Raw genomic sequence first — 20,336 nt, 5'->3', positions numbered from 1 at the left:
AGGGGTCCGTGCTGGGGTTTGAGAGGCCATCAGACCCCCGGCACACAGTCCGGTCCAGCCGCGCGACCTTCGTCGCGCCCGCTCAGACCCTTGGCTCTTCCTTGATGGAGGCAGCTTTGGATGGGTGCGTGGCCGGGTGGCCGGGTGGCCGGGTGGCAGGAAGAGAATTCTGGCCCCGTGACCCGCCTCTACCCCCAACGTCCACGGAGCTGAGCGACAAAGAGCCCCGTGTTCCAACCTGCCCTGGACATCCTTGCCCGTTTATGTGTGTGTGGCGAGGCTCGGGCTCCGTGTCTGGGTGTGGATGTGTGCACGAGTGTGCGCATGTTTGTGCCTCTGGTTTTGTACGCTCTGGCTTGGCTGTGCGGCCGTCCCTCCTTGCTAGAGCACGGGTGCTCGCTCCATCCAGTGAAGACAGACAGACAGACAGACAGACAGACTTTGTGGCTGCAGGGCCCTGCCCGAGCTGTCTCATCCATTGGCAAGGGAAGATGTAACCGAGGAGTTGGGGCCTAGACACACGCTTCCTTCCTCGTCCGGGACTCTCCAGAGGACAGTCCTCTCCACAGGCAAGGTGGGAGGAGGCCCGCTGGCCGGGTGGGACCGAGGATAGATAGCCCAAGAGACGCCTGGCCCGGACGGGACCCGCCTCTGCCCCCACCGTGCACGCGCAGAGCGCCAAGACCCAAGTTCCAAGTTCGCTGGGACCCATGGGCGCAGGATCATCTTGCTCGCCTTCCAGCGAGACATTCTCCCTTCTCCCGGGCGGGCGGGCTGAGCGGGGCGGCTCATCATCGCCGCCGCGGCCCCCGCCGCCGCCGCCCCCGCCGCCCCCGCCGCCCCCGCCGCTTCCCGGGGAGGGAGGCTTCTGCCACGGAGGAATGGATGGACGGGTTCTCCGTGGGGGTGGGGCGGGGGTGGGGGCAGAACCTGGAGCCCACGAGCTGGCATTCCAAGTTCCAGAGAGGGAACCAAGGTCCATCCAGGAGGTAGGGAAGGGTGTGTGAATGGGCGTGCATGTGTGTGTGTGTGCGCGTGTGTGTTTGTGCATGCGTGTGTGTGTGTGTGTGTGTGTTTGTGTGTGTGTCTGTCTGTCTGTGTCTGTCTGTGTCTCCTGGGGAGAGGAGGAAGAGGAGTAGGAAGGAGCAACGGGGGAGGAGGAGGAGGAGGAGAAGCCGACAGTTCCCCAAGGTGAGAGATGACAGTCGGTGCGAGCACCCCATCCGTCCAGGCACCACCTCGGGGCAGCACCGTCAGGAGGGTGAGCACCCTGTCTGGACGGGTGGATGACCCACCAGAAGGATCCGGCCGCCTTGCCTGCGCCTCCCTGGGCACCTCCCCTCCCCGGGAAGCCAGGAAAGAAAGTGGCAGAGCGCAGCCCGGGCAGGGCCACGAACCCCTCCTGCCACCCTCACCCCCACTCCCCACCCCCCCACCTCCACCTCCCCACCAGGACCCCCAAAGGCACAGAAATGGCCTGCAGGTCAGAGGAGGGCTCCAACCTGCCTGCCCCAAAGACCAGGGGCTGGCTACCTGGCAACGGGTGGGGCGAGTCGCGGAGCCAAGGCAGCCCCTGCCCTGGAAGGAAGAAGGTCCTGAGGCTTCAGCGCCCGCAGCCGTGGAAAGCCGAGCGGGGGAGCGGGAGGTGCGGGCGCGTGCACACCGGACCCGCCCGAGGCCCAGGGAGAGGGAGGAGCAGGCTTGCGGGCGAGCCAAGGTGCCAGGGGCCCGCCGGGTGTGCCCGGTGGGAGAGTGCCGCCGGCCGATGAAGCAGGACCGGGAGAGGAGAAGGTCCCGGGGAAACGCTGGCCACTGCCGGCCCTGGGCCCCCGCTGCGGGCCACGGACCACGGGCCACGGACGCGGGCAGAGGGCTGAGGAGGGCCTCGCTGGCGTGCCGTCGCGTTCAGGGTGGGGCGCGAGCCGGGCTCCGGGGCGGCGGGTGGGTGGGTGAGCTGCTGAGGGCAGCGGCGGAGGTGAGGCTCTTGAGGCTCCGCGGACCGGGCGCCGTCGTCTACGGCCATACCACCCTGAACGCGCCCGATCTCGTCTGATCTCGGAAGCTAAGCAGGGTCGGGCCTGGTTAGTACTTGGATGGGAGACCGCCTGGGAATACCGGGTGCTGTAGGCTTTTTTTGCCCTTGCCCCTTTTGGCCTTTGAAAGGCAGGCCCTTTGCGGCCGCGGGCCCCCATGGGGCGGGCCCCGGGACCCCTCCGCCTCCCCCTCCCCCTCCCCTTCGCCCGCAAGGCTGCCAATTCGCCCGGCCATCGCAGCCCTCAGGCACGCTGCCAACCCACCGGGGGAAACACCCGAGTGGGGATCCCAGGACCCCAGAAGAAGCTAAGATTCACATGAGAGAGGCAGGTCTCGCCTGACAGGCAGCCCAGGCTAGCCTTGCCCTCCAACAACCGGGGCTCCATCGCACCTGGCTGCCTGCCTGGCTCCACAGGCGGGGGTCTGGGAGGAGGACACTCCGGGTCCCGGCACGGGGATGGGGTGGGGGGACAGATCCGCCCACCACCTCCACACAGCCCACCGCTTGGAAGCAGTCCCAGAGGAACCAGGCTCCCACCCGAGCCCTCCACCACGCCCACCTCCCCCACTAGGAGCCCCCACGGGATAGGGTGGTGGTGCCCAGGGGCGTGCCTACGGGCCTGCCTGCCTGCCTTCCTGCCTCCCTGAGTGTGTTAACTTTGGGTGCGTGCATAGGTGAGTAGGCCCGTGTGTGTGTGTGTGTGTGTGTGTGTGTGTGTGTGTGTGTGTGTGTTCAGGTCGGCCGCATTGTCATCCTGTGTGCCTGTGTAGCCTCATTCCTGCATCATTGAATGTTTTGTGTGTTGGGGGGGGTATCTCACGCACGTGTATGTGTGTGTGTGTGTGTGTGTGTGTGTGTGTGTGTGTGTGTGTGTTCCTGCGGGCGCACACGCACGCGGGCCTCTGTGCCTGCAGGCACCCTGGCTCGTGCGTGGGTGTCTGTGTGTGTGCGCGTGCGTGCTTGCGTGCGTGCGTGCGTGTGCGGGGGCACACATGCCGAGTGTGTTTCCGTGTGGGCGAGCGTGTGTGTGGAGGTCTACGTGTGTGCGTGCATGAGTGTGAGTCCACGTGAAGCGGTGCCCTAGGGGGCTGCGACGTGTCCGTGGGTGTGGCTGCGCGTGTCACCGGTGGGATGGGATGCCAGAGAGCCACAGTTGGTTGCTTCCCGAGCCCGACCCGAGGGGCCAAGGCCTGGGCGCAGGCCAGTAGAGGAGTCAGTCAGTAGTGCGGTGGCCGAGCAGAGCACCCGGGTCCAAGATGGGCCCGACCTGGAACCTAGTGGTCCCAGGGCAAGAGGAAGTCACAGGTCAGGCGCTGTCCCACTGAGGCGCCGGCGGTGCGGGAATTCTCGGGAATTCTCTGTCTGTCGCGGAAGCAGGTCCCCCAGAGCGGAGGGGTCCGTGCTGGGGTTTGAGAGGCCATCAGACCCCCGGCACACAGTCCGGTCCAGCCGCGCGACCTTCGTCGCGCCCGCTCAGACCCTTGGCTCTTCCTTGATGGAGGCAGCTTTGGATGGGTGCGTGGCCGGGTGGCCGGGTGGCCGGGTGGCAGGAAGAGAATTCTGGCCCCGTGACCCGCCTCTACCCCCAACGTCCACGGAGCTGAGCGACAAAGAGCCCCGTGTTCCAACCTGCCCTGGACATCCTTGCCCGTTTATGTGTGTGTGGCGAGGCTCGGGCTCCGTGTCTGGGTGTGGATGTGTGCACGAGTGTGCGCATGTTTGTGCCTCTGGTTTTGTACGCTCTGGCTTGGCTGTGCGGCCGTCCCTCCTTGCTAGAGCACGGGTGCTCGCTCCATCCAGTGAAGACAGACAGACAGACAGACAGACTTTGTGGCTGCAGGGCCCTGCCCGAGCTGTCTCATCCATTGGCAAGGGAAGATGTAACCGAGGAGTTGGGGCCTAGACACACGCTTCCTTCCTCGTCCGGGACTCTCCAGAGGACAGTCCTCTCCACAGGCAAGGTGGGAGGAGGCCCGCTGGCCGGGTGGGACCGAGGATAGATAGCCCAAGAGACGCCTGGCCCGGACGGGACCCGCCTCTGCCCCCACCGTGCACGCGCAGAGCGCCAAGACCCAAGTTCCAAGTTCGCTGGGACCCATGGGCGCAGGATCATCTTGCTCGCCTTCCAGCGAGACATTCTCCCTTCTCCCGGGCGGGCGGGCTGAGCGGGGCGGCTCATCATCGCCGCCGCGGCCCCCGCCGCCGCCGCCGCCGCCGCCCCCGCCGCCCCCGCCGCTTCCCGGGGAGGGAGGCTTCTGCCACGGAGGAATGGATGGACGGGTTCTCCGTGGGGGTGGGGCGGGGGTGGGGGCAGAACCTGGAGCCCACGAGCTGGCATTCCAAGTTCCAGAGAGGGAACCAAGGTCCATCCAGGAGGTAGGGAAGGGTGTGTGAATGGGCGTGCATGTGTGTGTGTGTGCGCGTGTGTGTTTGTGCATGCGTGTGTGTGTGTGTGTGTGTTTGTGTGTGTGTGTGTCTGTCTGTGTCTGTCTGTGTCTCCTGGGGAGAGGAGGAAGAGGAGTAGGAAGGAGCAACGGGGGAGGAGGAGGAGGAGGAGAAGCCGACAGTTCCCCAAGGTGAGAGATGACAGTCGGTGCGAGCACCCCATCCGTCCAGGCACCACCTCGGGGCAGCACCGTCAGGAGGGTGAGCACCCTGTCTGGACGGGTGGATGACCCACCCGAAGGATCCGGCCGCCTTGCCTGCGCCTCCCTGGGCACCTCCCCTCCCCGGGAAGCCAGGAAAGAAAGTGGCAGAGCGCAGCCCGGGCAGGGCCACGAACCCCTCCTGCCACCCTCACCCCCACTCCCCACCCCCCCACCTCCACCTCCCCACCAGGACCCCCAAAGGCACAGAAATGGCCTGCAGGTCAGAGGAGGGCTCCAACCTGCCTGCCCCAAAGACCAGGGGCTGGCTACCTGGCAACGGGTGGGGCGAGTCGCGGAGCCAAGGCAGCCCCTGCCCTGGAAGGAAGAAGGTCCTGAGGCTTCAGCGCCCGCAGCCGTGGAAAGCCGAGCGGGGGAGCGGGAGGTGCGGGCGCGTGCACACCGGACCGGCCCGAGGCCCAGGGAGAGGGAGGAGCAGGCTTGCGGGCGAGCCAAGGTGCCAGGGGCCCGCCGGGTGTGCCCGGTGGGAGAGTGCCGCCGGCCGATGAAGCAGGACCGGGAGAGGAGAAGGTCCCGGGGAAACGCTGGCCACTGCCGGCCCTGGGCCCCCGCTGCGGGCCACGGACCACGGGCCACGGACGCGGGCAGAGGGCTGAGGAGGGCCTCGCTGGCGTGCCGTCGCGTTCAGGGTGGGGCGCGAGCCGGGCTCCGGGGCGGCGGGTGGGTGGGTGAGCTGCTGAGGGCAGCGGCGGAGGTGAGGCTCTTGAGGCTCCGCGGACCGGGCGCCGTCGTCTACGGCCATACCACCCTGAACGCGCCCGATCTCGTCTGATCTCGGAAGCTAAGCAGGGTCGGGCCTGGTTAGTACTTGGATGGGAGACCGCCTGGGAATACCGGGTGCTGTAGGCTTTTTTTGCCTTTGCCCCTTTTGGCCTTTGAAAGGCAGGCCCTTTGCGGCCGCGGGCCCCCATGGGGCGGGCCCCGGGACCCCTCCGCCTCCCCCTCCCCCTCCCCTTCGCCCGCAAGGCTGCCAATTCGCCCGGCCATCGCAGCCCTCAGGCACGCTGCCAACCCACCGGGGGAAACACCCGAGTGGGGATCCCAGGACCCCAGAAGAAGCTAAGATTCACATGAGAGAGGCAGGTCTCGCCTGACAGGCAGCCCAGGCTAGCCTTGCCCTCCAACAACCGGGGCTCCATCGCACCTGGCTGCCTGCCTGGCTCCACAGGCGGGGGTCTGGGAGGAGGACACTCCGGGTCCCGGCACGGGGATGGGGTGGGGGGACAGATCCGCCCACCACCTCCACACAGCCCACCGCTTGGAAGCAGTCCCAGAGGAACCAGGCTCCCACCCGAGCCCTCCACCACGCCCACCTCCCCCACTAGGAGCCCCCACGGGATAGGGTGGTGGTGCCCAGGGGCGTGCCTACGGGCCTGCCTGCCTGCCTTCCTGCCTCCCTGAGTGTGTTAACTTTGGGTGCGTGCATAGGTGAGTAGGCCCGTGTGTGTGTGTGTGTGTGTGTGTGTGTGTGTGTGTGTGTGTGTTCAGGTCGGCCGCATTGTCATCCTGTGTGCCTGTGTAGCCTCATTCCTGCATCATTGAATGTTTTGTGTGTTGGGGGGGGTATCTCACGCACGTGTATGTGTGTGTGTGTGTGTGTGTGTGTGTGTGTTCCTGCGGGCGCACACGCACGCGGGCCTCTGTGCCTGCAGGCACCCTGGCTCGTGCGTGGGTGTCTGTGTGTGTGCGCGTGCGTGCTTGCGTGCGTGCGTGCATGTGCGGGGGCACACATGCCGAGTGTGTTTCCGTGTGGGCGAGCGTGTGTGTGGAGGTCTACGTGTGTGCGTGCATGAGTGTGAGTCCACGTGAAGCGGTGCCCTAGGGGGCTGCGACGTGTCCGTGGGTGTGGCTGCGCGTGTCGCCGGTGGGATGGGATGCCAGAGAGCCACAGTTGGTTGCTTCCCGAGCCCGACCCGAGGGGCCAAGGCCTGGGCGCAGGCCAGTAGAGGAGTCAGTCAGTAGTGCGGTGGCCGAGCAGAGCACCCGGGTCCAAGATGGGCCCGACCTGGAACCTAGTGGTCCCAGGGCAAGAGGAAGTCACAGGTCAGGCGCTGTCCCACTGAGGCGCCGGCGGTGCGGGAATTCTCGGGAATTCTCTGTCTGTCGCGGAAGCAGGTCCCCCAGAGCGGAGGGGTCCGTGCTGGGGTTTGAGAGGCCATCAGACCCCCGGCACACAGTCCGGTCCAGCCGCGCGACCTTCGTCGCGCCCGCTCAGACCCTTGGCTCTTCCTTGATGGAGGCAGCTTTGGATGGGTGCGTGGCCGGGTGGCCGGGTGGCCAGGTGGCAGGAAGAGAATTCTGGCCCCGTGACCCGCCTCTACCCCCAACGTCCACGGAGCTGAGCGACAAAGAGCCCCGTGTTCCAACCTGCCCTGGACATCCTTGCCCGTTTATGTGTGTGTGGCGAGGCTCGGGCTCCGTGTCTGGGTGTGGATGTGTGCACGAGTGTGCGCATGTTTGTGCCTCTGGTTTTGTACGCTCTGGCTTGGCTGTGCGGCCGTCCCTCCTTGCTAGAGCACGGGTGCTCGCTCCATCCAGTGAAGACAGACAGACAGACAGACAGACAGACAGACTTTGTGGCTGCAGGGCCCTGCCCGAGCTGTCTCATCCATTGGCAAGGGAAGATGTAACCGAGGAGTTGGGGCCTAGACACACGCTTCCTTCCTCGTCCGGGACTCTCCAGAGGACAGTCCTCTCCACAGGCAAGGTGGGAGGAGGCCCGCTGGCCGGGTGGGACCGAGGATAGATAGCCCAAGAGACGCCTGGCCCGGACGGGACCCGCCTCTGCCCCCACCGTGCACGCGCAGAGCGCCAAGACCCAAGTTCCAAGTTCGCTGAAACCCATGGGCGCAGGATCATCTTGCGCGCCTTCCAGCGAGACATTCTCCCTTCTCCCGGGCGGGCTGAGCGGGGTGGCTCATCATCGCCGCCGCGGCCCCCGCCGCCGCCGCCGCCGCCCCCGCCGCCCCCGCCGCTTCCCGGGGAGGGAGGCTTCTGCCACGGAGGAATGGATGGACGGGTTCTCCGTGGGGGTGGGGCGGGGGTGGGGGCAGAACCTGGAGCCCACGAGCTGGCATTCCAAGTTCCAGAGAGGGAACCAAGGTCCATCCAGGAGGTAGGGAAGGGTGTGTGAATGGGCGTGCATGTGTGTGTGTGTGCGCGTGTGTGTTTGTGCATGCGTGTGTGTGTGTGTGTGTGTGTGTGTTTGTGTGTGTGTCTGTCTGTCTGTGTCTGTCTGTGTCTCCTGGGGAGAGGAGGAAGAGGAGTAGGAAGGAGCAACGGGGGAGGAGGAGGAGGAGGAGAAGCCGACAGTTCCCCAAGGTGAGAGATGACAGTCGGTGCGAGCACCCCATCCGTCCAGGCACCACCTCGGGGCAGCACCGTCAGGAGGGTGAGCACCCTGTCTGGACGGGTGGATGACCCACCCGAAGGATCCGGCCGCCTTGCCTGCGCCTCCCTGGGCACCTCCCCTCCCCGGGAAGCCAGGAAAGAAAGTGGCAGAGCGCAGCCCGGGCAGGGCCACGAACCCCTCCTGCCACCCTCACCCCCACTCCCCACCCCCCCACCTCCACCTCCCCACCAGGACCCCCAAAGGCACAGAAATGGCCTGCAGGTCAGAGGAGGGCTCCAACCTGCCTGCCCCAAAGACCAGGGGCTGGCTACCTGGCAACGGGTGGGGCGAGTCGCGGAGCCAAGGCAGCCCCTGCCCTGGAAGGAAGAAGGTCCTGAGGCTTCAGCGCCCGCAGCCGTGGAAAGCCGAGCGGGGGAGCGGGAGGTGCGGGCGCGTGCACACCGGACCCGCCCGAGGCCCAGGGAGAGGGAGGAGCAGGCTTGCGGGCGAGCCAAGGTGCCAGGGGCCCGCCGGGTGTGCCCGGTGGGAGAGTGCCGCCGGCCGATGAAGCAGGACCGGGAGAGGAGAAGGTCCCGGGGAAACGCTGGCCACTGCCGGCCCTGGGCCCCCGCTGCGGGCCACGGACCACGGGCCACGGACGCGGGCAGAGGGCTGAGGAGGGCCTCGCTGGCGTGCCGTCGCGTTCAGGGTGGGGCGCGAGCCGGGCTCCGGGGCGGCGGGTGGGTGGGTGAGCTGCTGAGGGCAGCGGCGGAGGTGAGGCTCTTGAGGCTCCGCGGACCGGGCGCCGTCGTCTACGGCCATACCACCCTGAACGCGCCCGATCTCGTCTGATCTCGGAAGCTAAGCAGGGTCGGGCCTGGTTAGTACTTGGATGGGAGACCGCCTGGGAATACCGGGTGCTGTAGGCTTTTTTTGCCTTTGCCCCTTTTGGCCTTTGAAAGGCAGGCCCTTTGCGGCCGCGGGCCCCCATGGGGCGGGCCCCGGGACCCCTCCGCCTCCCCCTCCCCCTCCCCTTCGCCCGCAAGGCTGCCAATTCGCCCGGCCATCGCAGCCCTCAGGCACGCTGCCAACCCACCGGGGGAAACACCCGAGTGGGGATCCCAGGACCCCAGAAGAAGCTAAGATTCACATGAGAGAGGCAGGTCTCGCCTGACAGGCAGCCCAGGCTAGCCTTGCCCTCCAACAACCGGGGCTCCATCGCACCTGGCTGCCTGCCTGGCTCCACAGGCGGGGGTCTGGGAGGAGGACACTCCGGGTCCCGGCACGGGGATGGGGTGGGGGGACAGATCCGCCCACCACCTCCACACAGCCCACCGCTTGGAAGCAGTCCCAGAGGAACCAGGCTCCCACCCGAGCCCTCCACCACGCCCACCTCCCCCACTAGGAGCCCCCACGGGATAGGGTGGTGGTGCCCAGGGGCGTGCCTACGGGCCTGCCTGCCTGCCTTCCTGCCTCCCTGAGTGTGTTAACTTTGGGTGCGTGCATAGGTGAGTAGGCCCGTGTGTGTGTGTGTGTGTGTGTGTGTGTGTGTGTGTGTGTGTTCAGGTCGGCCGCATTGTCATCCTGTGTGCCTGTGTAGCCTCATTCCTGCATCATTGAATGTTTTGTGTGTTGGGGGGGGTATCTCACGCACGTGTATGTGTGTGTGTGTGTGTGTGTGTGTGTGTGTTCCTGCGGGCGCACACGCACGCGGGCCTCTGTGCCTGCAGGCACCCTGGCTCGTGCGTGGGTGTCTGTGTGTGTGCGCGTGCGTGCTTGCGTGCGTGCGTGCATGTGCGGGGGCACACATGCCGAGTGTGTTTCCGTGTGGGCGAGCGTGTGTGTGGAGGTCTACGTGTGTGCGTGCATGAGTGTGAGTCCACGTGAAGCGGTGCCCTAGGGGGCTGCGACGTGTCCGTGGGTGTGGCTGCGCGTGTCGCCGGTGGGATGGGATGCCAGAGAGCCACAGTTGGTTGCTTCCCGAGCCCGACCCGAGGGGCCAAGGCCTGGGCGCAGGCCAGTAGAGGAGTCAGTCAGTAGTGCGGTGGCCGAGCAGAGCACCCGGGTCCAAGATGGGCCCGACCTGGAACCTAGTGGTCCCAGGGCAAGAGGAAGTCACAGGTCAGGCGCTGTCCCACTGAGGCGCCGGCGGTGCGGGAATTCTCGGGAATTCTCTGTCTGTCGCGGAAGCAGGTCCCCCAGAGCGGAGGGGTCCGTGCTGGGGTTTGAGAGGCCATCAGACCCCCGGCACACAGTCCGGTCCAGCCGCGCGACCTTCGTCGCGCCCGCTCAGACCCTTGGCTCTTCCTTGATGGAGGCAGCTTTGGATGGGTGCGTGGCCGGGTGGCCGGGTGGCCAGGTGGCAGGAAGAGAATTCTGGCCCCGTGACCCGCCTCTACCCCCAACGTCCACGGAGCTGAGCGACAAAGAGCCCCGTGTTCCAACCTGCCCTGGACATCCTTGCCCGTTTATGTGTGTGTGGCGAGGCTCGGGCTCCGTGTCTGGGTGTGGATGTGTGCACGAGTGTGCGCATGTTTGTGCCTCTGGTTTTGTACGCTCTGGCTTGGCTGTGCGGCCGTCCCTCCTTGCTAGAGCACGGGTGCTCGCTCCATCCAGTGAAGACAGACAGACAGACAGACAGACAGACAGACTTTGTGGCTGCAGGGCCCTGCCCGAGCTGTCTCATCCATTGGCAAGGGAAGATGTAACCGAGGAGTTGGGGCCTAGACACACGCTTCCTTCCTCGTCCGGGACTCTCCAGAGGACAGTCCTCTCCACAGGCAAGGTGGGAGGAGGCCCGCTGGCCGGGTGGGACCGAGGATAGATAGCCCAAGAGACGCCTGGCCCGGACGGGACCCGCCTCTGCCCCCACCGTGCACGCGCAGAGCGCCAAGACCCAAGTTCCAAGTTCGCTGAAACCCATGGGCGCAGGATCATCTTGCGCGCCTTCCAGCGAGACATTCTCCCTTCTCCCGGGCGGGCTGAGCGGGGTGGCTCATCATCGCCGCCGCGGCCCCCGCCGCCGCCGCCGCCGCCGCCGCCGCCCCCGCCGCCCCCGCCGCTTCCCGGGGAGGGAGGCTTCTGCCACGGAGGAATGGATGGACGGGTTCTCCGTGGGGGTGGGGCGGGGGTGGGGGCAGAACCTGGAGCCCACGAGCTGGCATTCCAAGTTCCAGAGAGGGAACCAAGGTCCATCCAGGAGGTAGGGAAGGGTGTGTGAATGGGCGTGCATGTGTGTGTGTGTGCGCGTGTGTGTTTGTGCATGCGTGTGTGTGTGTGTGTGTGTGTGTTTGTGTGTGTGTCTGTCTGTCTGTGTCTGTCTGTGTCTCCTGGGGAGAGGAGGAAGAGGAGTAGGAAGGAGCAACGGGGGAGGAGGAGGAGGAGGAGAAGCCGACAGTTCCCCAAGGTGAGAGATGACAGTCGGTGCGAGCACCCCATCCGTCCAGGCACCACCTCGGGGCAGCACCGTCAGGAGGGTGAGCACCCTGTCTGGACGGGTGGATGACCCACCCGAAGGATCCGGCCGCCTTGCCTGCGCCTCCCTGGGCACCTCCCCTCCCCGGGAAGCCAGGAAAGAAAGTGGCAGAGCGCAGCCCGGGCAGGGCCACGAACCCCTCCTGCCACCCTCACCCCCACTCCCCACCCCCCCACCTCCACCTCCCCACCAGGACCCCCAAAGGCACAGAAATGGCCTGCAGGTCAGAGGAGGGCTCCAACCTGCCTGCCCCAAAGACCAGGGGCTGGCTACCTGGCAACGGGTGGGGCGAGTCGCGGAGCCAAGGCAGCCCCTGCCCTGGAAGGAAGAAGGTCCTGAGGCTTCAGCGCCCGCAGCCGTGGAAAGCCGAGCGGGGGAGCGGGAGGTGCGGGCGCGTGCACACCGGACCCGCCCGAGGCCCAGGGAGAGGGAGGAGCAGGCTTGCGGGCGAGCCAAGGTGCCAGGGGCCCGCCGGGTGTGCCCGGTGGGAGAGTGCCGCCGGCCGATGAAGCAGGACCGGGAGAGGAGAAGGTCCCGGGGAAACGCTGGCCACTGCCGGCCCTGGGCCCCCGCTGCGGGCCACGGACCACGGGCCACGGACGCGGGCAGAGGGCTGAGGAGGGCCTCGCTGGCGTGCCGTCGCGTTCAGGGTGGGGCGCGAGCCGGGCTCCGGGGCGGCGGGTGGGTGGGTGAGCTGCTGAGGGCAGCGGCGGAGGTGAGGCTCTTGAGGCTCCGCGGACCGGGCGCCGTCGTCTACGGCCATACCACCCTGAACGCGCCCGATCTCGTCTGATCTCGGAAGCTAAGCAGGGTCGGGCCTGGTTAGTACTTGGATGGGAGACCGCCTGGGAATACCGGGTGCTGTAGGCTTTTTTTGCCTTTGCCCCTTTTGGCCTTTGAAAGGCAGGCCCTTTGCGGCCGCGGGCCCCCATGGGGCGGGCCCCGGGACCCCTCCGCCTCCCCCTCCCCCTCCCCTTCGCCCGCAAGGCTGCCAATTCGCCCGGCCATCGCAGCCCTCAGGCACGCTGCCAACCCACCGGGGGAAACACCCGAGTGGGGATCCCAGGACCCCAGAAGAAGCTAAGATTCACATGAGAGAGGCAGGTCTCGCCTGACAGGCAGCCCAGGCTAGCCTTGCCCTCCAACAACCGGGGCTCCATCGCACCTGGCTGCCTGCCTGGCTCCACAGGCGGGGGTCTGGGAGGAGGACACTCCGGGTCCCGGCACGGGGATGGGGTGGGGGGACAGATCCGCCCACCACCTCCACACAGCCCACCGCTTGGAAGCAGTCCCAGAGGAACCAGGCTCCCACCCGAGCCCTCCACCACGCCCACCTCCCCCACTAGGAGCCCCCACGGGATAGGGTGGTGGTGCCCAGGGGCGTGCCTACGGGCCTGCCTGCCTGCCTTCCTGCCTCCCTGAGTGTGTTAACTTTGGGTGCGTGCATAGGTGAGTAGGCCCGTGTGTGTGTGTGTGTGTGTGTGTGTGTGTGTGTGTGTTCAGGTCGGCCGCATTGTCATCCTGTGTGCCTGTGTAGCCTCATTCCTGCATCATTGAATGTTTTGTGTGTTGGGGGGGGGTATCTCACGCACGTGTATGTGTGTGTGTGTGTGTGTGTGTGTGTGTGTGTGTTCCTGCGGGCGCACACGCACGCGGGCCTCTGTGCCTGCAGGCACCCTGGCTCGTGCGTGGGTGTCTGTGTGTGTGCGCGTGCGTGCTTGCGTGCGTGCGTGCGTGTGCGGGGGCACACATGCCGAGTGTGTTTCCGTGTGGGCGAGCGTGTGTGTGGAGGTCTACGTGTGTGCGTGCATGAGTGTGAGTCCACGTGAAGCGGTGCCCTAGGGGGCTGCGACGTGTCCGTGGGTGTGGCTGCGCGTGTCGCCGGTGGGATGGGATGCCAGAGAGCCACAGTTGGTTGCTTCCCGAGCCCGACCCGAGGGGCCAAGGCCTGGGCGCAGGCCAGTAGAGGAGTCAGTCAGTAGTGCGGTGGCCGAGCAGAGCACCCGGGTCCAAGATGGGCCCGACCTGGAACCTAGTGGTCCCAGGGCAAGAGGAAGTCACAGGTCAGGCGCTGTCCCACTGAGGCGCCGGCGGTGCGGGAATTCTCGGGAATTCTCTGTCTGTCGCGGAAGCAGGTCCCCCAGAGCGGAGGGGTCCGTGCTGGGGTTTGAGAGGCCATCAGACCCCCGGCACACAGTCCGGTCCAGCCGCGCGACCTTCGTCGCGCCCGCTCAGACCCTTGGCTCTTCCTTGATGGAGGCAGCTTTGGATGGGTGCGTGGCCGGGTGGCCGGGTGGCCGGGTGGCAGGAAGAGAATTCTGGCCCCGTGACCCGCCTCTACCCCCAACGTCCACGGAGCTGAGCGACAAAGAGCCCCGTGTTCCAACCTGCCCTGGACATCCTTGCCCGTTTATGTGTGTGTGGCGAGGCTCGGGCTCCGTGTCTGGGTGTGGATGTGTGCACGAGTGTGCGCATGTTTGTGCCTCTGGTTTTGTACGCTCTGGCTTGGCTGTGCGGCCGTCCCTCCTTGCTAGAGCACGGGTGCTCGCTCCATCCAGTGAAGACAGACAGACAGACAGACAGACAGACTTTGTGGCTGCAGGGCCCTGCCCGAGCTGTCTCATCCATTGGCAAGGGAAGATGTAACCGAGGAGTTGGGGCCTAGACACACGCTTCCTTCCTCGTCCGGGACTCTCCAGAGGACAGTCCTCTCCACAGGCAAGGTGGGAGGAGGCCCGCTGGCCGGGTGGGACCGAGGATAGATAGCCCAAGAGACGCCTGGCCCGGACGGGACCCGCCTCTGCCCCCACCGTGCACGCGCAGAGCGCCAAGACCCAAGTTCCAAGTTCGCTGGGACCCATGGGCGCAGGATCATCTTGCTCGCCTTCCAGCGAGACATTCTCCCTTCTCCCGGGCGGGCGGGCTGAGCGGGGCGGCTCATCATCGCCGCCGCGGCCCCCGCCGCCGCCGCCCCCGCCGCCCCCGCCGCCCCCGCCGCTTCCCGGGGAGGGAGGCTTCTGCCACGGAGGAATGGATGGACGGGTTCTCCGTGGGGGTGGGGCGGGGGTGGGGGCAGAACCTGGAGCCCACGAGCTGGCATTCCAAGTTCCAGAGAGGGAACCAAGGTCCATCCAGGAGGTAGGGAAGGGTGTGTGAATGGGCGTGCATGTGTGTGTGTGTGCGCGTGTGTGTTTGTGCATGCGTGTGTGTGTGTGTGTGTGTGTGTTTGTGTGTGTGTCTGTCTGTCTGTGTCTGTCTGTGTCTCCTGGGGAGAGGAGGAAGAGGAGTAGGAAGGAGCAACGGGGGAGGAGGAGGAGGAGGAGAAGCCGACAGTTCCCCAAGGTGAGAGATGACAGTCGGTGCGAGCACCCCATCCGTCCAGGCACCACCTCGGGGCAGCACCGTCAGGAGGGTGAGCACCCTGTCTGGACGGGTGGATGACCCACCCGAAGGATCCGGCCGCCTTGCCTGCGCCTCCCTGGGCACCTCCCCTCCCCGGGAAGCCAGGAAAGAAAGTGGCAGAGCGCAGCCCGGGCAGGGCCACGAACCCCTCCTGCCACCCTCACCCCCACTCCCCACCCCCCCACCTCCACCTCCCCACCAGGACCCCCAAAGGCACAGAAATGGCCTGCAGGTCAGAGGAGGGCTCCAACCTGCCTGCCCCAAAGACCAGGGGCTGGCTACCTGGCAACGGGTGGGGCGAGTCGCGGAGCCAAGGCAGCCCCTGCCCTGGAAGGAAGAAGGTCCTGAGGCTTCAGCGCCCGCAGCCGTGGAAAGCCGAGCGGGGGAGCGGGAGGTGCGGGCGCGTGCACACCGGACCGGCCCGAGGCCCAGGGAGAGGGAGGAGCAGGCTTGCGGGCGAGCCAAGGTGCCAGGGGCCCGCCGGGTGTGCCCGGTGGGAGAGTGCCGCCGGCCGATGAAGCAGGACCGGGAGAGGAGAAGGTCCCGGGGAAACGCTGGCCACTGCCGGCCCTGGGCCCCCGCTGCGGGCCACGGACCACGGGCCACGGACGCGGGCAGAGGGCTGAGGAGGGCCTCGCTGGCGTGCCGTCGCGTTCAGGGTGGGGCGCGAGCCGGGCTCCGGGGCGGCGGGTGGGTGGGTGAGCTGCTGAGGGCAGCGGCGGAGGTGAGGCTCTTGAGGCTCCGCGGACCGGGCGCCGTCGTCTACGGCCATACCACCCTGAACGCGCCCGATCTCGTCTGATCTCGGAAGCTAAGCAGGGTCGGGCCTGGTTAGTACTTGGATGGGAGACCGCCTGGGAATACCGGGTGCTGTAGGCTTTTTTTGCCCTTGCCCCTTTTGGCCTTTGAAAGGCAGGCCCTTTGCGGCCGCGGGCCCCCATGGGGCGGGCCCCGGGACCCCTCCGCCTCCCCCTCCCCCTCCCCTTCGCCCGCAAGGCTGCCAATTCGCCCGGCCATCGCAGCCCTCAGGCACGCTGCCAACCCACCGGGGGAAACACCCGAGTGGGGATCCCAGGACCCCAGAAGAAGCTAAGATTCACATGAGAGAGGCAGGTCTCGCCTGACAGGCAGCCCAGGCTAGCCTTGCCCTCCAACAACCGGGGCTCCATCGCACCTGGCTGCCTGCCTGGCTCCACAGGCGGGGGTCTGGGAGGAGGACACTCCGGGTCCCGGCACGGGGATGGGGTGGGGGGACAGATCCGCCCACCACCTCCACACAGCCCACCGCTTGGAAGCAGTCCCAGAGGAACCAGGCTCCCACCCGAGCCCTCCACCACGCCCACCTCCCCCACTAGGAGCCCCCACGGGATAGGGTGGTGGTGCCCAGGGGCGTGCCTACGGGCCTGCCTGCCTGCCTTCCTGCCTCCCTGAGTGTGTTAACTTTGGGTGCGTGCATAGGTGAGTAGGCCCGTGTGTGTGTGTGTGTGTGTGTGTGTGTGTGTGTGTGTGTGTTCAGGTCGGCCGCATTGTCATCCTGTGTGCCTGTGTAGCCTCATTCCTGCATCATTGAATGTTTTGTGTGTTGGGGGGGGTATCTCACGCACGTGTATGTGTGTGTGTGTGTGTGTGTGTGTGTGTGTGTGTGTGTGTGTGTGTGTTCCTGCGGGCGCACACGCACGCGGGCCTCTGTGCCTGCAGGCACCCTGGCTCGTGCGTGGGTGTCTGTGTGTGTGCGCGTGCGTGCTTGCGTGCGTGCGTGCGTGTGCGGGGGCACACATGCCGAGTGTGTTTCCGTGTGGGCGAGCGTGTGTGTGGAGGTCTACGTGTGTGCGTGCATGAGTGTGAGTCCACGTGAAGCGGTGCCCTAGGGGGCTGCGACGTGTCCGTGGGTGTGGCTGCGCGTGTCGCCGGTGGGATGGGATGCCAGAGAGCCACAGTTGGTTGCTTCCCGAGCCCGACCCGAGGGGCCAAGGCCTGGGCGCAGGCCAGTAGAGGAGTCAGTCAGTAGTGCGGTGGCCGAGCAGAGCACCCGGGTCCAAGATGGGCCCGACCTGGAACCTAGTGGTCCCAGGGCAAGAGGAAGTCACAGGTCAGGCGCTGTCCCACTGAGGCGCCGGCGGTGCGGGAATTCTCGGGAATTCTCTGTCTGTCGCGGAAGCAGGTCCCCCAGAGCGGAGGGGTCCGTGCTGGGGTTTGAGAGGCCATCAGACCCCCGGCACACAGTCCGGTCCAGCCGCGCGACCTTCGTCGCGCCCGCTCAGACCCTTGGCTCTTCCTTGATGGAGGCAGCTTTGGATGGGTGCGTGGCCGGGTGGCCGGGTGGCCGGGTGGCAGGAAGAGAATTCTGGCCCCGTGACCCGCCTCTACCCCCAACGTCCACGGAGCTGAGCGACAAAGAGCCCCGTGTTCCAACCTGCCCTGGACATCCTTGCCCGTTTATGTGTGTGTGGCGAGGCTCGGGCTCCGTGTCTGGGTGTGGATGTGTGCACGAGTGTGCGCATGTTTGTGCCTCTGGTTTTGTACGCTCTGGCTTGGCTGTGCGGCCGTCCCTCCTTGCTAGAGCACGGGTGCTCGCTCCATCCAGTGAAGACAGACAGACAGACAGACAGACAGACTTTGTGGCTGCAGGGCCCTGCCCGAGCTGTCTCATCCATTGGCAAGGGAAGATGTAACCGAGGAGTTGGGGCCTAGACACACGCTTCCTTCCTCGTCCGGGACTCTCCAGAGGACAGTCCTCTCCACAGGCAAGGTGGGAGGAGGCCCGCTGGCCGGGTGGGACCGAGGATAGATAGCCCAAGAGACGCCTGGCCCGGACGGGACCCGCCTCTGCCCCCACCGTGCACGCGCAGAGCGCCAAGACCCAAGTTCCAAGTTCGCTGGGACCCATGGGCGCAGGATCATCTTGCTCGCCTTCCAGCGAGACATTCTCCCTTCTCCCGGGCGGGCGGGCTGAGCGGGGCGACTCATCATCGCCGCCGCGGCCCCCGCCGCCGCCGCCGCCGCCGCCCCCGCCGCCCCCGCCGCTTCCCGGGGAGGGAGGCTTCTGCCACGGAGGAATGGATGGACGGGTTCTCCGTGGGGGTGGGGCGGGGGTGGGGGCAGAACCTGGAGCCCACGAGCTGGCATTCCAAGTTCCAGAGAGGGAACCAAGGTCCATCCAGGAGGTAGGGAAGGGTGTGTGAATGGGCGTGCATGTGTGTGTGTGTGCGCGTGTGTGTTTGTGCATGCGTGTGTGTGTGTGTGTGTGTGTTTGTGTGTGTGTCTGTCTGTCTGTGTCTGTCTGTGTCTCCTGGGGAGAGGAGGAAGAGGAGTAGGAAGGAGCAACGGGGGAGGAGGAGGAGGAGGAGAAGCCGACAGTTCCCCAAGGTGAGAGATGACAGTCGGTGCGAGCACCCCATCCGTCCAGGCACCACCTCGGGGCAGCACCGTCAGGAGGGTGAGCACCCTGTCTGGACGGGTGGATGACCCACCAGAAGGATCCGGCCGCCTTGCCTGCGCCTCCCTGGGCACCTCCCCTCCCCGGGAAGCCAGGAAAGAAAGTGGCAGAGCGCAGCCCGGGCAGGGCCACGAACCCCTCCTGCCACCCTCACCCCCACTCCCCACCCCCCCACCTCCACCTCCCCACCAGGACCCCCAAAGGCACAGAAATGGCCTGCAGGTCAGAGGAGGGCTCCAACCTGCCTGCCCCAAAGACCAGGGGCTGGCTACCTGGCAACGGGTGGGGCGAGTCGCGGAGCCAAGGCAGCCCCTGCCCTGGAAGGAAGAAGGTCCTGAGGCTTCAGCGCCCGCAGCCGTGGAAAGCCGAGCGGGGGAGCGGGAGGTGCGGGCGCGTGCACACCGGACCGGCCCGAGGCCCAGGGAGAGGGAGGAGCAGGCTTGCGGGCGAGCCAAGGTGCCAGGGGCCCGCCGGGTGTGCCCGGTGGGAGAGTGCCGCCGGCCGATGAAGCAGGACCGGGAGAGGAGAAGGTCCCGGGGAAACGCTGGCCACTGCCGGCCCTGGGCCCCCGCTGCGGGCCACGGACCACGGGCCACGGACGCGGGCAGAGGGCTGAGGAGGGCCTCGCTGGCGTGCCGTCGCGTTCAGGGTGGGGCGCGAGCCGGGCTCCGGGGCGGCGGGTGGGTGGGTGAGCTGCTGAGGGCAGCGGCGGAGGTGAGGCTCTTGAGGCTCCGCGGACCGGGCGCCGTCGTCTACGGCCATACCACCCTGAACGCGCCCGATCTCGTCTGATCTCGGAAGCTAAGCAGGGTCGGGCCTGGTTAGTACTTGGATGGGAGACCGCCTGGGAATACCGGGTGCTGTAGGCTTTTTTTGCCCTTGCCCCTTTTGGCCTTTGAAAGGCAGGCCCTTTGCGGCCGCGGGCCCCCATGGGGCGGGCCCCGGGACCCCTCCGCCTCCCCCTCCCCCTCCCCTTCGCCCGCAAGGCTGCCAATTCGCCCGGCCATCGCAGCCCTCAGGCACGCTGCCAACCCACCGGGGGAAACACCCGAGTGGGGATCCCAGGACCCCAGAAGAAGCTAAGATTCACATGAGAGAGGCAGGTCTCGCCTGACAGGCAGCCCAGGCTAGCCTTGCCCTCCAACAACCGGGGCTCCATCGCACCTGGCTGCCTGCCTGGCTCCACAGGCGGGGGTCTGGGAGGAGGACACTCCGGGTCCCGGCACGGGGATGGGGTGGGGGGACAGATCCGCCCACCACCTCCACACAGCCCACCGCTTGGAAGCAGTCCCAGAGGAACCAGGCTCCCACCCGAGCCCTCCACCACGCCCACCTCCCCCACTAGGAGCCCCCACGGGATAGGGTGGTGGTGCCCAGGGGCGTGCCTACGGGCCTGCCTGCCTGCCTTCCTGCCTCCCTGAGTGTGTTAACTTTGGGTGCGTGCATAGGTGAGTAGGCCCGTGTGTGTGTGTGTGTGTGTGTGTGTGTGTGTGTGTGTGTGTGTGTTCAGGTCGGCCGCATTGTCATCCTGTGTGCCTGTGTAGCCTCATTCCTGCATCATTGAATGTTTTGTGTGTTGGGGGGGGTATCTCACGCACGTGTATGTGTGTGTGTGTGTGTGTGTGTGTGTGTGTGTGTGTGTGTGTGTTCCTGCGGGCGCACACGCACGCGGGCCTCTGTGCCTGCAGGCACCCTGGCTCGTGCGTGGGTGTCTGTGTGTGTGCGCGTGCGTGCTTGCGTGCGTGCGTGCGTGTGCGGGGGCACACATGCCGAGTGTGTTTCCGTGTGGGCGAGCGTGTGTGTGGAGGTCTACGTGTGTGCGTGCATGAGTGTGAGTCCACGTGAAGCGGTGCCCTAGGGGGCTGCGACGTGTCCGTGGGTGTGGCTGCGCGTGTCACCGGTGGGATGGGATGCCAGAGAGCCACAGTTGGTTGCTTCCCGAGCCCGACCCGAGGGGCCAAGGCCTGGGCGCAGGCCAGTAGAGGAGTCAG

The 20,336-nt window shown here is 66.8% G+C and overlaps 6 non-coding genes across 6 annotated transcripts; all 6 read left to right on the top strand.

Moving 5' to 3' along the window:
• The first annotated feature begins 2,011 nt into the window (after window positions 1–2,011).
• On the top strand, window positions 2,012–2,130 carry LOC143273545 (5S ribosomal RNA). The gene has a single exon (XR_013051727.1). It is a non-coding gene; the product is annotated as a 5S ribosomal RNA (ribosomal RNA).
• A 3,301-nt stretch (window positions 2,131–5,431) lies between these two features.
• Window positions 5,432–5,550, top strand: LOC143273544 (5S ribosomal RNA). The gene has a single exon (XR_013051726.1). It is a non-coding gene; the product is annotated as a 5S ribosomal RNA (ribosomal RNA).
• Window positions 5,551–8,842: 3,292 nt separating this feature from the next.
• On the top strand, window positions 8,843–8,961 carry LOC143273543 (5S ribosomal RNA). The gene has a single exon (XR_013051725.1). It is a non-coding gene; the product is annotated as a 5S ribosomal RNA (ribosomal RNA).
• Window positions 8,962–12,258: 3,297 nt separating this feature from the next.
• LOC143273542 (5S ribosomal RNA) lies at window positions 12,259–12,377 on the top strand. Its single transcript, XR_013051724.1, has one exon. It is a non-coding gene; the product is annotated as a 5S ribosomal RNA (ribosomal RNA).
• Window positions 12,378–15,669: 3,292 nt separating this feature from the next.
• Window positions 15,670–15,788, top strand: LOC143273541 (5S ribosomal RNA). The gene has a single exon (XR_013051723.1). It is a non-coding gene; the product is annotated as a 5S ribosomal RNA (ribosomal RNA).
• A 3,307-nt stretch (window positions 15,789–19,095) lies between these two features.
• Window positions 19,096–19,214, top strand: LOC143273700 (5S ribosomal RNA). Its single transcript, XR_013051888.1, has one exon. It is a non-coding gene; the product is annotated as a 5S ribosomal RNA (ribosomal RNA).
• Window positions 19,215–20,336: the final 1,122 nt, after the last annotated feature.

The sequence above is a fragment of the Peromyscus maniculatus genome, chromosome 5 (genome assembly GCF_049852395.1).
Source record: "Peromyscus maniculatus bairdii isolate BWxNUB_F1_BW_parent chromosome 5, HU_Pman_BW_mat_3.1, whole genome shotgun sequence".
NCBI lineage: Eukaryota > Metazoa > Chordata > Mammalia > Rodentia > Cricetidae > Peromyscus > Peromyscus maniculatus.
The sequence above is the reverse complement of the archived record's forward strand: the minus strand, read 5'-3'. Positions and strand labels throughout refer to the sequence as shown.